The sequence below is a fragment of the Lupinus angustifolius genome, chromosome LG11 (assembly GCF_001865875.1).
Source record: "Lupinus angustifolius cultivar Tanjil chromosome LG11, LupAngTanjil_v1.0, whole genome shotgun sequence".
NCBI classification, from domain to species: Eukaryota; Viridiplantae; Streptophyta; class Magnoliopsida; order Fabales; family Fabaceae; genus Lupinus; species Lupinus angustifolius.
Window position 1 is genome coordinate 23294287 of NC_032019.1, and position 5479 is coordinate 23299765.

Here is a 5479-nt window from a genome sequence, read left to right on the forward strand (position 1 = left end):
TTTCATCTTTTCCTCATGCTATCCTCATCCTCATCCTATCCTCATCCTCGTCCTCATCCTCGTCCTCATCCTCGTCCTCATCCTCGTCCTCATCCTCGTCCTCATCCTCGTCCTCATCCTCGTCCTCATCCTCGTCCTCATCCTCGTCCTCATCCTCGTCCTCATCCTCGTCCTCATCCTCGTCCTCATCCTCGTCCTCATCCTCGTCCTCATCCTCGTCCTCATCCTCGTCCTCATCCTCGTCCTCATCCTCGTCCTCATCCTCGTCCTCATCCTCGTCCTCATCCTCGTCCTCATCCTCGTCCTCATCCTCGTCCTCATCCTCGTCCTCATCCTCGTCCTCATCCTCGTCCTCATCCTCGTCCTCATCCTCGTCCTCATCCTCGTCCTCATCCTCGTCCTCATCCTCGTCCTCATCCTCGTCCTCATCCTCGTCCTCATCCTCGTCCTCATCCTCGTCCTCATCCTCGTCCTCATCCTCGTCCTCATCCTCGTCCTCATCCTCGTCCTCATCCTCGTCCTCATCCTCGTCCTCATCCTCGTCCTCATCCTCGTCCTCATCCTCGTCCTCATCCTCGTCCTCATCCTCGTCCTCATCCTCGTCCTCATCCTCGTCCTCATCCTCGTCCTCATCCTCGTCCTCATCCTCGTCCTCATCCTCGTCCTCATCCTCGTCCTCATCCTCGTCCTCATCCTCGTCCTCATCCTCGTCCTCATCCTCGTCCTCATCCTCGTCCTCATCCTCGTCCTCATCCTCGTCCTCATCCTCGTCCTCATCCTCGTCCTCATCCTCGTCCTCATCCTCGTCCTCATCCTCGTCCTCATCCTCGTCCTCATCCTCGTCCTCATCCTCGTCCTCATCCTCGTCCTCATCCTCGTCCTCATCCTCGTCCTCATCCTCGTCCTCATCCTCGTCCTCATCCTCGTCCTCATCCTCGTCCTCATCCTCGTCCTCATCCTCGTCCTCATCCTCGTCCTCATCCTCGTCCTCATCCTCGTCCTCATCCTCGTCCTCATCCTCGTCCTCATCCTCGTCCTCATCCTCGTCCTCATCCTCGTCCTCATCCTCGTCCTCATCCTCGTCCTCATCCTCGTCCTCATCCTCGTCCTCATCCTCGTCCTCATCCTCGTCCTCATCCTCGTCCTCATCCTCGTCCTCATCCTCGTCCTCATCCTCGTCCTCATCCTCGTCCTCATCCTCGTCCTCATCCTCGTCCTCATCCTCGTCCTCATCCTCGTCCTCATCCTCGTCCTCATCCTCGTCCTCATCCTCGTCCTCATCCTCGTCCTCATCCTCGTCCTCATCCTCGTCCTCATCCTCGTCCTCATCCTCGTCCTCATCCTCGTCCTCATCCTCGTCCTCATCCTCGTCCTCATCCTCGTCCTCATCCTCGTCCTCATCCTCGTCCTCATCCTCGTCCTCATCCTCGTCCTCATCCTCGTCCTCATCCTCGTCCTCATCCTCGTCCTCATCCTCGTCCTCATCCTCGTCCTCATCCTCGTCCTCATCCTCGTCCTCATCCTCGTCCTCATCCTCGTCCTCATCCTCGTCCTCATCCTCGTCCTCATCCTCGTCCTCATCCTCGTCCTCATCCTCGTCCTCATCCTCGTCCTCATCCTCGTCCTCATCCTCGTCCTCATCCTCGTCCTCATCCTCGTCCTCATCCTCGTCCTCATCCTCGTCCTCATCCTCGTCCTCATCCTCGTCCTCATCCTCGTCCTCATCCTCGTCCTCATCCTCGTCCTCATCCTCGTCCTCATCCTCGTCCTCATCCTCGTCCTCATCCTCGTCCTCATCCTCGTCCTCATCCTCGTCCTCATCCTCGTCCTCATCCTCGTCCTCATCCTCGTCCTCATCCTCGTCCTCATCCTCGTCCTCATCCTCGTCCTCATCCTCGTCCTCATCCTCGTCCTCATCCTCGTCCTCATCCTCGTCCTCATCCTCGTCCTCATCCTCGTCCTCATCCTCGTCCTCATCCTCGTCCTCATCCTCGTCCTCATCCTCGTCCTCATCCTCGTCCTCATCCTCGTCCTCATCCTCGTCCTCATCCTCGTCCTCATCCTCGTCCTCATCCTCGTCCTCATCCTCGTCCTCATCCTCGTCCTCATCCTCGTCCTCATCCTCGTCCTCATCCTCGTCCTCATCCTCGTCCTCATCCTCGTCCTCATCCTCGTCCTCATCCTCGTCCTCATCCTCGTCCTCATCCTCGTCCTCATCCTCGTCCTCATCCTCGTCCTCATCCTCGTCCTCATCCTCGTCCTCATCCTCGTCCTCATCCTCGTCCTCATCCTCGTCCTCATCCTCGTCCTCATCCTCGTCCTCATCCTCGTCCTCATCCTCGTCCTCATCCTCGTCCTCATCCTCGTCCTCATCCTCGTCCTCATCCTCGTCCTCATCCTCGTCCTCATCCTCGTCCTCATCCTCGTCCTCATCCTCGTCCTCATCCTCGTCCTCATCCTCGTCCTCATCCTCGTCCTCATCCTCGTCCTCATCCTCGTCCTCATCCTCGTCCTCATCCTCGTCCTCATCCTCGTCCTCATCCTCGTCCTCATCCTCGTCCTCATCCTCGTCCTCATCCTCGTCCTCATCCTCGTCCTCATCCTCGTCCTCATCCTCGTCCTCATCCTCGTCCTCATCCTCGTCCTCATCCTCGTCCTCATCCTCGTCCTCATCCTCGTCCTCATCCTCGTCCTCATCCTCGTCCTCATCCTCGTCCTCATCCTCGTCCTCATCCTCGTCCTCATCCTCGTCCTCATCCTCGTCCTCATCCTCGTCCTCATCCTCGTCCTCATCCTCGTCCTCATCCTCGTCCTCATCCTCGTCCTCATCCTCGTCCTCATCCTCGTCCTCATCCTCGTCCTCATCCTCGTCCTCATCCTCGTCCTCATCCTCGTCCTCATCCTCGTCCTCATCCTCGTCCTCATCCTCGTCCTCATCCTCGTCCTCATCCTCGTCCTCATCCTCGTCCTCATCCTCGTCCTCATCCTCGTCCTCATCCTCGTCCTCATCCTCGTCCTCATCCTCGTCCTCATCCTCGTCCTCATCCTCGTCCTCATCCTCGTCCTCATCCTCGTCCTCATCCTCGTCCTCATCCTCGTCCTCATCCTCGTCCTCATCCTCGTCCTCATCCTCGTCCTCATCCTCGTCCTCATCCTCGTCCTCATCCTCGTCCTCATCCTCGTCCTCATCCTCGTCCTCATCCTCGTCCTCATCCTCGTCCTCATCCTCGTCCTCATCCTCGTCCTCATCCTCGTCCTCATCCTCGTCCTCATCCTCGTCCTCATCCTCGTCCTCATCCTCGTCCTCATCCTCGTCCTCATCCTCGTCCTCATCCTCGTCCTCATCCTCGTCCTCATCCTCGTCCTCATCCTCGTCCTCATCCTCGTCCTCATCCTCGTCCTCATCCTCGTCCTCATCCTCGTCCTCATCCTCGTCCTCATCCTCGTCCTCATCCTCGTCCTCATCCTCGTCCTCATCCTCGTCCTCATCCTCGTCCTCATCCTCGTCCTCATCCTCGTCCTCATCCTCGTCCTCATCCTCGTCCTCATCCTCGTCCTCATCCTCGTCCTCATCCTCGTCCTCATCCTCGTCCTCATCCTCGTCCTCATCCTCGTCCTCATCCTCGTCCTCATCCTCGTCCTCATCCTCGTCCTCATCCTCGTCCTCATCCTCGTCCTCATCCTCGTCCTCATCCTCGTCCTCATCCTCGTCCTCATCCTCGTCCTCATCCTCGTCCTCATCCTCGTCCTCATCCTCGTCCTCATCCTCGTCCTCATCCTCGTCCTCATCCTCGTCCTCATCCTCGTCCTCATCCTCGTCCTCATCCTCGTCCTCATCCTCGTCCTCATCCTCGTCCTCATCCTCGTCCTCATCCTCGTCCTCATCCTCGTCCTCATCCTCGTCCTCATCCTCGTCCTCATCCTCGTCCTCATCCTCGTCCTCATCCTCGTCCTCATCCTCGTCCTCATCCTCGTCCTCATCCTCGTCCTCATCCTCGTCCTCATCCTCGTCCTCATCCTCGTCCTCATCCTCGTCCTCATCCTCGTCCTCATCCTCGTCCTCATCCTCGTCCTCATCCTCGTCCTCATCCTCGTCCTCATCCTCGTCCTCATCCTCGTCCTCATCCTCGTCCTCATCCTCGTCCTCATCCTCGTCCTCATCCTCGTCCTCATCCTCGTCCTCATCCTCGTCCTCATCCTCGTCCTCATCCTCGTCCTCATCCTCGTCCTCATCCTCGTCCTCATCCTCGTCCTCATCCTCGTCCTCATCCTCGTCCTCATCCTCGTCCTCATCCTCGTCCTCATCCTCGTCCTCATCCTCGTCCTCATCCTCGTCCTCATCCTCGTCCTCATCCTCGTCCTCATCCTCGTCCTCATCCTCGTCCTCATCCTCGTCCTCATCCTCGTCCTCATCCTCGTCCTCATCCTCGTCCTCATCCTCGTCCTCATCCTCGTCCTCATCCTCGTCCTCATCCTCGTCCTCATCCTCGTCCTCATCCTCGTCCTCATCCTCGTCCTCATCCTCGTCCTCATCCTCGTCCTCATCCTCGTCCTCATCCTCGTCCTCATCCTCGTCCTCATCCTCGTCCTCATCCTCGTCCTCATCCTCGTCCTCATCCTCGTCCTCATCCTCGTCCTCATCCTCGTCCTCATCCTCGTCCTCATCCTCGTCCTCATCCTCGTCCTCATCCTCGTCCTCATCCTCGTCCTCATCCTCGTCCTCATCCTCGTCCTCATCCTCTTCCTCATCCTCATCCTCATCGTATCCTTATTCTCGTCCTCATCCTCATCCTCACCCTGTCCTCATTCTCATTCTCGTCCTCATCCTCATCCTATCCTCATCCTCATCCTCATTCTAATCCTCATCCTATCCTCGTCCTAATCCTTATCCTATCCTCATGCTCATTCTTGTCGCCATCCTATCCTCCTCCTTATCCTCATTCTCATCCTCATCTTATCCTCATCTTGTCCTCATCCTATCGTCATCCTCATCCTCATCCTATCCTCGTCCTCATCCTCATCCTCATCCTCATTCTTGTCCTCATCCTATCCTCTTCCTCATCTTATCCTCATCGTCATCCTATCCTCTTCCTCAGCCTCATCCTCATCCCGATCTTATCCTCATCCTCATCCTCATCCTCATTCTCCATCTCCTCCTATCCTCATCCTCGTCCTCATCCTCTTGGTCATCCTTATCCTCATCCTATCCTCTTGGTCATCCTTATCCACATCTTCTTCCACATTCTCACCCTCATCCTATCCTCATCCTCATCCTCGTCCTCATCCTCTCGTCATCCTATCCTCATCCTCATCCTATCCTAATCCTGATCCTCATCCTCATCCTTATCCTCATCCTCATGCTATCCTCATCCTCATCCTATCCTCATCCTCTTCCTCTTCCTCATCCTATCCTCAATACTCATCCCATCCTCCTCCTCATCCTTTCCTCATCCTCATCCTCATCCTCGACCTATCCTCA